This window comes from Leptodactylus fuscus, chromosome 3 (assembly GCF_031893055.1).
Source record: "Leptodactylus fuscus isolate aLepFus1 chromosome 3, aLepFus1.hap2, whole genome shotgun sequence".
NCBI classification, from domain to species: Eukaryota; Metazoa; Chordata; class Amphibia; order Anura; family Leptodactylidae; genus Leptodactylus; species Leptodactylus fuscus.
In genome coordinates this window covers 121,365,042-121,378,330 of record NC_134267.1, presented here as the reverse complement: position 1 = coordinate 121,378,330, position 13,289 = coordinate 121,365,042, and positions in this window count along the sequence as shown.

Sequence of the window (13,289 nt, the reverse complement as noted above, 5' to 3'; positions counted from 1 at the left end):
TTACAGCAATACCTAATATTTATGCATTACTAATTTTGCAGAGCAAAAATTCATTCAGTGACATAAAGCAATAATTTTTGCATTGCCATCTTCTGAAATGCTTAACCTTTTTATTTTTCAGTTGCTGATTTATTTCTTTCGGGATGACCTGTGCTTTTTATTGGTACTGTTTAGGGTGCATATGACTTTTTGATCACTTTAGGTTTTTTGTATGGAAATATGGCCAAAAATCATTATTTTTGGTGTGGAAAAGGACACTTTGTGACTTTATTAATTTACTAATTATTCTTCATACACTAAACAGTTATGGGTGTTCCTGGCAGCCCAGGGTCACTGCTTAGACCTTGGGTTGCTGAAAATACATATCTGTACCACTAATCTTGCTGCAGCCGAATGGGGGGTTGGATATTTTTGTCACTCCTTAAATGGGAGTGACAAAAATTGGATATTTTTGAACTCTTTAAATGCTGTGGTTATTTTTATTGTGGCATGTAAGAGGTTAAAACCCCCAATTGAGCCCTGCAGATAATGGAGCAGGGTGTTAGCTGTATCTGTCAGCCAACGCCAGATCCCAATGTTTCCTGTCTTCTAGAACTAGCTGGAAGTGCTGTACTAGTATAGGGCTTGTCACCTAGGAGTTAAACTGATGTAAATGTTCTTTGAGGTATAAATGTTGATTGACAGTAATATAGGAAGAGGATAGCCTAGTTTAACATATTAGAACTTGTATAATCTGTTTAGGCAACTATGAATCGTATAATAGAAGCTTTAACAAAGAAGGTCGGCCTCTCATCAAACCAGCTTCTAAAGGTAATGTGATTTTAATGTATCCTTATTCTGTTGCTGTATAATCTCTTTAGTCTACTCGTAGTTGTCATTCTTGCTAGAGTACTAAGGGCTCATGCATGCTGGCACTGTCTGCACAGCTCCGCTAGTGTGGAGCCATAAAGACTTCATGTGTTGGTAGGGTTTCTCCCCTGCTGCAGCTCAGCTTTATACTGGTCCATAAAACTTTATTCTGGAGCCCTAAGCTTATAGGCAGGGGTGAGCCTGCTCCTTTCGCCGCCCAAGGCTAACTGCAGAAAGCCGCACCCCCCCCCCCTTGCTGGGAGGAGGGGGCGGATCGGGGCGTGGCCGGGCGGATCGGGGTGTGGCCGAGTGAAGGGGCGGGGCTTAGCCCCGTTCGCCGGCAGAGAGTAGGCCCGGAGACTGCCTGCTCTCTGCCTGAGCGTGAGGGGAGGCTGCTGGAGCAGCGCTGCTCCAGTGGCCTCCCCAAACCACCGCTCGGTGATAAGCCAGTCCAGGACAGCTTGTCCTGGACTGGCTTAGGTTAGCAAAAATGCTGCCCTCCCTGAGGCCCTGGCATAGCGCCGCCTGAAGCGCTCGCTTCAGGTCGCCTCATAGGAGGTGCGGCACTGCTTATAGGGACTTGCAAGGTTAAAGGGAATAAGTCAGGGTGACTTGGGACACTAAAGCACCCACAGGTCATTATGGACCAGGGGATTTGTGTCCCAAATTGCCCTGTAATAAAGCCATTATTGTAATAAAGCAATTATGTGCTGAATATGCTTTGGGAAGTGGTAGACTCTCTAAATAGGAGCATGACCCTGTATATGTGAGGGATGTAGAGCCAATTTCTCTGGTTCAGGACCAGACATTTTCTAGGACCAGATCAGCTTATTGTTGTGGAAACAGTGGGGTCTTGTACGCACCCTTTTAATATGACTAAATGCTTGGGATCTAGTGGAAACGCTCTGGTTACCAGTAATACTGTGAATATTAATATTGTGAATCTTGTATGTCTACTATTCAAATGACTAAAGCTTTCCACCTCTTCTAGTGTGTGTTGCTGAACACTGCAATTGAGCTTTTCAGTTACACTGATGCTCCAGCCTATTCCAGTCCAGAATATCTCCTCTATGATTGGGTAAGACAAACTATAGTTGTAAATTGGCCCAATATTTAACTTTCCCTTTCAGATGTTTTGAAGTTTTTCCATAAGACTGGGTTCACACTGTCTTCTGTCTGCCCCGGAGTTTCAATCATAAACCCCAGGGACAGTGGCGTAACTAGGAATGGCGGGGCCCCGTGGTGAACTTTTGACATGACCTTCCTGACCGACACTAAAGACCTTGACCGACCAACCGACCGACCCCTCCCCTGCATTCCTGTGTGCTCTAGTATGCCCCATATGGCCCCTGCACACAGTATTATGTCCCATAATGAACACCCATGAACAATTATACTCTGGGGTCTTTTCAGAGGCCTGATGCCTCTACGGAGTGTGGCGAGATAAGTAACAGTTACTCCAATTATTATACCCGGAGGCCCGGGAGAGAACCCTCCCCCTCCCGAGTATAATAGTGTTTTTGTGTGGCCCATGGGTCTCCTGAAGGTTACCGCTTCTTATTGCGTATAAGTTTCTGTTTGGGGGGGTCCCAAGCAGACTCCCTGAATGCAGATGTGGACCGTGCCTAAACATCACATTATAAAATACATTTCTATTATATATAATGGTAAACATGTATAGAAGCGAATGCAGATAGATATAGATATGAGAGAGACATTGCTATGCTATATATGCCTACACATATATCCATCTATTCACACACATACATTCATATACAACATATACACAACCCTATCTGCACACATACAGGACTCACACAGTATATAACACACATAATTGTAACACATATACACATCTATACATATTTTACCCAAAAATATACTTACATTTGGCAGAATGGCTGGGTGCCCAGGACATGGAGGAAACTTCTGTGCAACTCTCTGGCAGTGAAGAGAGCAGCTACGTCGACTTCTCCTCTGACACTCTGATGCTGAGGGGCAGCACAGGAAGCTGGTCAGTTCAGGGAAATGCTACAAGAAGCAATGGCAGCCCCTGCATCAGCCAGGGATTTCTCTGCTGCCGAAGTTGTCCTAATGGTAGGGGAAGTATGGGGCCCCTTGGCAATTGCCCAGTCCCCCCTTGGAGTAACTCCAACTGGTAACGGCCTATTAAGGGAAAAAAACCTGCAGGGGTAGCAGCCGTTGCTGGGCCCCTAATGTCCCGGGCCCTCTGGCAGCTGCTACACCGGTAGTTACGCCACTACCAAGGGAAACTGAACAGTGGATGGCTTGCTGGCGGTCAACTTTAAAAACCCATTCAAATGAATGGATTTTTAAGGTGACTGCTGGTGTCTGCAACCTCTCTACCTGGAAAACCTTTTTTCTTGCACAATGTCCTGCATGTACAACTGTTGTGGTGTGTGTTTAACTGGTCCATTTAAATGATCAGAACACTCAGAAGGGTTTTTTTTTTGTTTTTTTTTTTCCCCCAACTTGGCCAAATTCATATGTTGCGTGAAAAGCCTGTAGCTTGAAAATGGACAAATGACATAGATTAATTCCTTAGGGGGTTACATGTGAAATATTTCTTTGAACTGTAGAATCAGATATATATATATATATATATATATATATATATATATATATATATATATATATATATATATATATATATATATATACACACATATATACATTTTATTTATTTTTTTGCTGTCTCATCAAGAAAATTAGTTTGAAATGTAAACGTGGAAGATAAGTTTACTTCCACTAAGCATTCATTCCTATGGAACACCTCTATAAGAGGGTAAAGAGGAAACAAATCTGATTTTCTTATTTTAATGGCTTTTAACGTTGCATTTTTTTTTTCTGTTTAGAATATGGAAGACTCTGACCACTTGTATAGTGCGGCTCCTGATGAAAGACAAATTTTGGAACATGCTGAAACTTGGCTCCCATCCTTACCTTCAGATCAGTATGGCCAAACAAATTCTGTACTTGTAGATTTTTAGACATGGCAAAATCAGACAGCCTTCCAAAATTAGGTGAAAAAAATGAGGGTACTTGCATAACATAAACACTTCAACTCGTGTACAAAATCCTTTCTCAAGCAATATGTGAATAATTATCATTTACACATGGCTTGAGAGGGCCTCCTATATAAGAGCTGAAACATTACTGTTATGAGGCAATAAAGTAACTTTTTTTTTTTTTTTTTTTTTTTTTTTTAAACCTATCTTTGGGAGTGTGGTCTGTTACCATTTTATATTGGGACATTCTGCCTGTGGTGATACCGATGCTTGTTTTTGACTACTGGCTGACTGTAAAATATCCAGTATTTGGGTGAAACTTGTGATCAAGTGTTGAGACCTTAAAGAGGACCTTTCATCAGATTGGGCGCAGGCAGTTCTATATACTGCTGGAAAGCTGACAGTGTGCTGAATTCAGCGTACTGTCGGCTTTACCGATCTGCGCCCTGGGTAAAGCGCTATCGGTCCCGGTACCGTAGCGCTTTAGTGTCAGAAGGGCGTTTCTGACACTTAGCCAGGGACGCCCTTCTGCCCAGCAGCGCCTATCGTGCTGTACTGTGGAGCGGGGAGGAACTCTCCCCTCCCTCTCCTGCGAATACTCGTCTATGGACGAGCTGTGTGAGCAGAGGGAGGGGGCGTTCCTCCCCGCTCCACAGTACAGCGCAATAGGCGCTGCTGGGCAGAAGGGCGTCCCTGGCTAACTGTCAGAAATGCCCTTCTGACACTAAAGCGCTATGGTCCCGGGACCGATAGCGCTTTACACCGGGCACAATCGGGAAAGCCGACAGTGCGCTGAATTCAGTGCACTGTCAGCTTTCCAGCAGTATATAGAACTGCCTGTGCCCGATCTGATGAAAGGTCCTCTTTAACATGATGGGAAGTGTCAGCTTGTTATAAAAGCAATGTAGAGGTTTATTAATGACTCCAAGGAAAACAAACAGCGAAAACTTCCAGAATACCAGTCAATGTCTCAGCTTACAACATCAGAGAAGATCATAGATGGGTTTCTTCATCTGGATATCTTGTAGAGTTACAGCTTGGTTCACAACTCTAAAATGGTGTACGCTAACCTCACCCAGGTACCAAAATATAAGAGTAAAGTCAGCAGAGTATTAACCCTATGTATGCCATGAATATCATAATATTTAACACTGTCAAATGAACATTCACTTTAATTGATGAGCTTTGCGGCTTTTTCCTGCTATTTATGAAGGATTTGGTGTTAGAGCAGGATTTTGAGTCTTAACAGAGCCCTGCCTGAATGATTCAGATAATTTGTGTTAACATCCATTTAACGGATACAAAGACACAAATGGATGGTGGTCATGTTGTGTAAACAATAGCTATCTATATGCTTCCATTAAACAGATGCAACAAATGTGATCTGAATGGAGCCCTAGTCATTTAATAGAGCATGTGATTGGGGGTTAAAATGTAATGAACTTTAAAAAAAAAAAAAAAAAAAAAGCTGTCTTCAATGGCATGAACCCAGAGGATAGGAGTAGGAGTGATGTGGGTAAGCTGAGTGATTTGGACATGAAAGTTCCTCTAAGTGTAATGTGCGATTACGGTAATTTTTTTTATCTTCTGTCCTGGCTGTTGAAAGGGTGGTTTTTGCCTGAGCACCTTAACTGTTCACTACAGACTCTCTAAACCCCACCAGTGGCCTGTGACAGGTCAGAGCTGTTACCAAGCCTTGTAAAGGTGACAAGCAATGGGGAATAAACCATTAGGGTTGACACATAAGGAAGCTGCAAAACCTAAAATGCATACATACCCAGAGGCACCAAACACAAGTGCAGCATCCCAGAGTGATGGCTTAAATATCTTTGTGTCATTGCTGATGGGATGTTGGTCATACAGTAAGCAGCTTTCCTTTAATATGTTTAGATTTCTTTTGCTGCATCATGCCCTATAATTGCAGTCAAGTGGTCCTAGGCTTCGCTTTTATAAATGACTCGCAAACATAAGGCTCTATAGACTTTAACTTTTTTTTGTTTGTTTGTTTTAGTGTAAACCAAAGTCCATCAGTAGATGAGGGTACAGCTTGTAATCTTTTTGAGAAAGAGCTGGAGACTATGCATTTGTTGATACCAGAGACTTTGTGTGTACAGGACAAAGTAAATAATACATTGGATTGTTATACCTTGAATAATGGTGTTGGGAGTCCTGAATCCTTCTATTATCTGGCTTTCCCTGTGAACTTCTGGCTGGAACTTCCATTGGCTCTGGATATGCCAGCAACACTGGCTCCACTAAGTCCTGCTGAGGCACATGCTGCAGAAATGATCTACTGCTACTTTGGGAAAGAGAGCTCATTTCCTAATGCCAGCATTGGACTAAGCAGTGAAACAAAAATACAAGATGCAGCTATTAATAGTCGAGGTGTCCAAACCACTGAAGAACTGCAAACTGCAGGTAGAAATAAGACTCTGGAAAACTCTCGGAGGTACTCTTTACCATCTGCTTCATGGTTAAATGATCCAGAGAAAGACAGTATATTATGGGATAGTTTTGATCTACATTTATCAAGAAGCCCTTTGACGTGTGCGCACACGAATATGTGAGTATTTCCTATCGCCTATAAACCTTTTTTATATTCCCACAAATTTAATTGACTCCCCCAGTCTTACAACTGAAGGGCCAGACTTGACAACTGTCCTAAATCTGCTGGGACAGTCCTGCCAAATTTGGGCATGTCCCATTCTGTAACAGGATGTGGCTCTCAATGCCATCCAGGGCTGGCACAGTCAGAACTTCCCATTTTCGCAAGACTAGTTGGTAGTTAACAGGGGCAGATTGGCCATGTATTTCGCCAAAAAATTCCTTGTTGGTCAAGTGGAATGAGTCACAGGGCTGGCAAGCTATCTGTGCCAAGGCCCTGATTATTGCTGCTCCCACCCTATACCTTCAGAGCGGAGGCCACAAGCTGGCACAGTAGGCGTTGCACAAACCCCCAAGATTCGTAGTGAGGATTGCCCAGCAGTTTCACTGGCACTGAACAGGTCCAAACCAAAACTTATACTCTGGGGTCTCTTCAAACCCCATAATATAATATGTTGAGGCCTGGGGGGAGGAAATTAATCAAAAACAATAAATGGTTACTCACTACTTTGTATGCTCTGACTCCTCTTCTGGTCTTGGAGATGTCATGAATGATGACCACACTCCAGACAAAAACAGTAAATGGTGGTGCAGGCAAGAAACAGGGTTCTGCAACCCCAATAGCAGAGCAAAAATAATTCTGCCACACACTATGTATGAAGAAACATTTTAATATTTAATAACCGTGATTATACAAGTTGATACGCCATGGATATATGGGCATAGAGTACACAGGAAGTTGTAGATCAGAAGTAACAGGACGTTTTGGTCCACAACGATCTAGCGTGAGGAAGGTCTGTGGACCGAAACGTCCTGTTACTTCTGATCTACAACTTCCTGTGTACTCTATGCCCATATATCCATGGCATATCAACTTGCGTTATCACATATTAAAACGTTTCTTCACTTGGATACATGTGTGTGTCCGGCAGAATTATTTTTGCTCCACATCTTTAATGGTGTCCACATTTATGGCCTGAAATCTGCAGATGAAAAAGGCACTGAGGATTTTCCTCCCTCAACTTCAGTTTTAAAGGCTTTTCAGGCACTGCTAAAGTTATATTAAACTACCCCCCAGTTTTAAAATGATACCCTAAAAAAGAATGTGATCTACTTGCCCATCGTGCACGCTGGGTGGGCATTCAGGGTCCGCCGTCTTCTTCATCCACGCCTCCTCTTCCTCCGATGTCCTCGGGTCCAGTCTTCCTCTGCCGGAGGAAGACTGGACCCGAGGACATCGCAGGAAGAGGGGGCGTGGATGAAGAAGACGGCGGACCCTGAATGCCTGCCCACCGTGCACGATGGGCAAGTAGATCACATTCTGTTTTAGGGTATTATTTTAAAACTGGGGGGTAGTTTAATATAACTTTAGTGGTGCCTGAATAGCCTTTTTAAAGGCTATATCAGCATGATTTTGCTGATGGAGCCCCTTTAAAATGACACCTGATTAACCCCATTATAGTCAATGGAGTCCACTGGGATCTGTGTGTAACTACTATTGCATGTGAAATCTTTACAAATGGCACTAGATATACAAAATACAGCAACTTATGAAGTAAATGTTTTTCTCCTTTTAAAGATTATCTGGATTGGAACCTAAAAACAAAGACTTCTCCAGTGTTGAAGATCTGTTTATGCTTTTGGTAAAGTAGCAAGGATTTCTTTGGATGGAATATCTGAATTGATGCTTAAGCAGCTCGTCTGAACAAAAATCTGTGGCAAATAAGCCTGCTGCTCCCAAACACTTATAGTATAGTGAACAGCCTAGTACACGTGGCTGCACCTTGGTAATATAGGACCCTTATGGGTTGTTAATGTATTGATAGTGAACAGGCCACATAGAAGGCTAAGGCCCCACATGGCGTTCAGCAGCCAAAAGTGCTGCAGGGGGGGGGGGGGTATAGAATCCCATCCACTTTGCTCTGACTCTAAAAGCCTCTATTTCTTGCAGCACTTGTCACGTGGGGCCCTGACCTAATAGAGCTTTGTTTGACTGCTACCTTTACACCTCTGTACTATCAACACACTAAGACTGTAGCTCCAGCCTCAGTAATTTGGATATGAACTTTTGCACCATACTGGAATTTGTGGCTCTTCACTGGAGACACAGGGAAAATGGCAATAAAGTTCTATTATCAGTCCCTATTCACTTTGGCTTCTTGCACACAATTGTGTGCATTGTCAGTATACTAGATATGCTTTTCACAGCGAGCACACTGACCCATTCATGTATATAGCCCCATACACACTACCGTGTATTTTAAGTTAGTGTACAGGGCTGTGAGTCTCAGGCTAAACTCAGGACAGGCCCTATTCCTAAGTTGCAGCCTGTGTACAGACATCAGTAAATGAGGCACAGATGGCACATAGATGTCATGTGCTGTCTGACAGTTAATACTGGCCTGGCCAGGTGTCTACAGTTGTGCGCATTGCCTTAGTTTAATAATGGATCGCTTTTTCAGCAGTCATCATGTGAGGGGAAAAAAGTGCCTTTTATAGGATTCTCCAATAGTATCAGGGGATCTATTTGCCTTTTCTGCACAGGTCACAAAATTCCAAAAAACTCTTCCATAGATAAGTCACTAAGTTATTTTATGTTCTGTATTTGCACAGGAGGAAGAAACAGATGTTCTGGCTCAGCAAGATCTGGAAAGTATTCTGTACACAGAAATGTATTCTCACAAGGTCAGTATTTTATAGATTACAATTAGAGCAATGCATATGTCTGTATTTACATTAGTTGACACTGTAGTAGATGGTCCTACTTGGCAATTCACATGCTGCTTCTATTGCACAGATTTTATGAACATCTAGCACTGTTGGGGGGGGGGGGGGGGCTGGAAGGGTTCTACTGCAGCTTTAGGCCTCCTGTTTTTACACTTGGGAAAAATAAAAATCATTTATTCAAATAAAAATTCTCCATTCAACGGCTGGGTAAGCGCTGTTCCATTTTTCATCCATCACTACATTGCCTTCTGGATTTGGTTCTTCTTTCTCCACTGACAACCACCTGAAAACTTGGGAACCAGCAGCTGACACCACTTGACTCCCACGCAGACTTATAACAGGGTTGAGCCGATCTTGACTTTTCAGGATCGATTTTAAAATCCGATTTCCGATCATTTTTCATTAGAACCCGATCTCTATCCCAATTCCGATCCCAATGCAAGTCAATGAGATTTTTTTATTAATCGGAGATCGGATTTTAAAAGCAATTCTACCCCCTGGTGTCCACTTACCTCCAGAGATGGCTGGTCCTGTGCCCCTTGCCTTCATTCTTCGCCTCACTGCTGCTGCTCTTCTCTTTGCTGCCCCCTCCCTGCCAGGTTAGGAGCGTGTGGGCGGGTACTGGGAGGGGAGACGTCACATCTCCCCGCCCACACTAAGCCGCAAGCCCCGCCTACCTAGCACTTTAAACACTAACCTGGGAGGCGAGAAGGAGGGCACTGGAGCAGCCATCTCTAGAGGTAAGTAGCTGCTAGAGATTTAGTTTAGCCTTCCATTCGAATGAATGAAGGCAGCCGGCGCGCAGGGGTTAAGGCTGTCGGCTGCTTCCATTCATTCCTATGGAACTGCAGCGGAGCCTTCACACTGAATATACATCGTATACTCAGTGTGAAGGCTAAGCAATACATTATGGGAAAAATCACCAATCTCGATCCCACATAAAAAGATCGTGTTCGGAATTCCGATGGCGATCGTGAAATTTTCTCGATCGCCGATCGGAACACGATTGCTCAACCCTACTTATAACAGATGGTTGTGATTCTTTCACAACCCCATAAGGTGAGTGGTTAACTTGCAATTTACATTATATCCTCTTTAATAAATTGTAACACAATATTGCTTGAGTTGTATGTTTTTTAACATACATTGTCATATGACAGGATATCAGGGAGCTGAACTAAAAACTGTAATCTGGGAGGGTCTTGGGTGTAAAAACACTTTAAATCTAATAATGGTGGCCTCTTTTAAGGATCGGCAATCCATATTAGAAATTGGATAACTCTAAGGCTAAAGCACCATGTTATGGAAACAGGATTTTTTTTATCTTGCAGTTTTGAGCCAAAACCAGGAGTGGATTGTGCAGAAGGTAGAAGTCATGTATAGTTCCCATTCCTTTTGTAGCTATTTTTGGCTTTGGCACAAAAAGCTGCATTTTCACAACATGGGGCCTTAGCCTTCCCTAACATGTCTTCACTCACCACAGCCACAAAAATGCACATATATAACACTTTTCTTCCTTACCCTTAGAATACAACGCATCATCTTGGAGTTCAGCCAACTTCCTCAACCCCACATGTGAAGGATCCTAGTTATTTTCTCCAAAGTAAAGACAAAGTAAATGCTGTTGAAAAATTAAAGAGGAAATTGTTTAATGAAGGGAAATAAAGGAAAACGAAGTAGCTGAAGGAACTCTTGGCTGTCAGCTAATGCTTTTCAGGATGAAATTTCACCTCTATGGACATGTCTTTCATTTAACGGTTTTCCTCAAACTACCCTTACGGAGCATCTCTTAGAGTGTGTTGCTGTTATTCCTTGACATTTAGCAGATTGACAACTTGTTACCTTTTGGTGTTCGTAGAGTGGCACAGTCAATTGTAATGACTGCTCGTCCGACTTTTTAGAATTTTTAATCTGTATGTATAGGCTACAGAGAGATAGAGGTATCACTTATGTCTTTTCTTCATACTGTCTTACACGTACTAGACTTTTTTGTATATCACTATGATCACTGTTTTTACACTTGCCACGATAATCTTGATTTTCTGCACTTGATATGAAGATGTATATTCTGTAACTTGTCACTTTTGACTTGTGTAACATCACTTGATTTTTGAAACTTGTCATTGTTTGTATTGTATTTAAAAATGGATGGACACTTGAGTAAGCATATTTATATAGGTTCTGTATCTCTTGAAGCTCAGTTTTTAATAAATGGCCAAAGATGACATTTGTGCTTGCAGTTTTAGTTTACAAACTTTTATTTTTGCAGGAGAATCAATGTAAGTTGTAAATAATCAAACAAAATAGGTATGTGTACCAAAAGTAAAAGGCCTATCAAAAGCACACTAAAAATAACTTCATTGTTACAATTCTAGCTACCCTGTAGACAAAGGGTGCCAAAATAACAATGGGGCTGAATTAAAATGAGGACTGTAGACCTAAATGACTGACTGAGCTGGATGTGACACAAGGTAACTCAATTCAGTGGGTTAGTGTTTCATAACTCCTTCAAACACATACACTACCTCCTTAAAGGGGTTGTTCCTATCTATACTGTTAGCTTATGTAAATTGAATTTTATTTTTTTTTTTTGCCTGGAATGTGAATTTTTCTCATTGTTTACAACATGTTGCTATAACCACAGACCTGGGAGATAGAAAAAGTGACATCACTCAAGTGTCGGCAGGACAATCGTTCAGCTAATTGCAGTTTACTAATAAAGCCTGGTCTGTTATCTCTAAACACACAGATAACACTGAGTCCATTCTGTACAAAAACCAGCAGATTAACTGACTTGCAGAAGTAGTGTTTGTTCAGCAGAAGTGAGGGCGAGAAATACAAGAAGTGAGAAGCAGGCAGCCTAGATGAAAGGCTGACATGGGAGAACCCTTTTAATGATACTAATCGGATGAGTTTAATAACCTTCTTGGGGAGAGTTTAACCCACATCCAGTGCAATCACATCCACACTCTGGCTAGAGGGTCATAAAAGAACAACCCAACTTGTCTGTCTAGCCACTATCTTAGGGGCTTACATTACATCCCCACAGAAATCTGACTAGTATTTCAAACTCCAAACACACAGTAGAGCCATAACTTGCCTAATCCTCCGCCTGACTTGTTTCTACTGGGGTAAACTGGTTCAACAGAGGTGAGAAGAAGGCAAGACTGCACACTAACAGTATACCATAATCACAGATCTAACTAGAACCAAGTGTGTATGCCCAGCTGGCTGTTGTATCTAGCTGCGAATGCCAGCGCATATGGACTGTCCTAATAAGCAACAGGCCAAGCTCCCGGGTTTTTGGATCATCCAGAGGTGCATCCAATAGAAGAGCACCCCTCTGGTGATGCAGTCACTGAAACAGGTGACTACCCATTCAGGGCATCATCAACCAGTAATGATACACATAGGCATCCTTAGTAATACCTGGAGCTAAATCGGGAGATGTAGCACAGCACAATAACTGTGAAAGGTAACGGAACAGCACCTACACAAGCCACAAGCAATTAATGGAATGTGTGTGTGTGTGTGTGTGTATATATATATATATATATATATATATATATATTTTTTTTTTTTCACAATATAAACAGCTGACAAAAGTTATAATAACCATGCATATATGCAAAAAGCCCAGCACATAAGGATTGGAACATACATGTAAGGGAATAAAGCAAAAAAGGTGGGTGGGGAAAAAAAGAAACTAGATAAAGGGAATAAATAGACTGGCCTACGCACATAATCTTGCCTTCCTCTTTTGCCTCTGATGAACCAGTTTACCCCGGTGGAAACGCGGGGCATTAGGTAAATTTTATGGATCTACTTTTGGTGTGTGTGTGTGGGGGGGGGGGGGGTGTAATGTAAACTCCTAAGGCCTGGTTCACATCTGTGTTTGGTATTCTGTTCGGGGGGTCTACTTGGGGACCCCCTAATGCTGAGTATCCCCAGCAGGCAGCAGCATATTTTACCTACCTCCCCGGATCTGCTCATGACCCCCCCCCCCCCCACCCCTTCGGTTGTGATCCCCAACTACCGCTATAGGACGCAGGGGGCAGCTGTGTTCCCCAACTACCACTA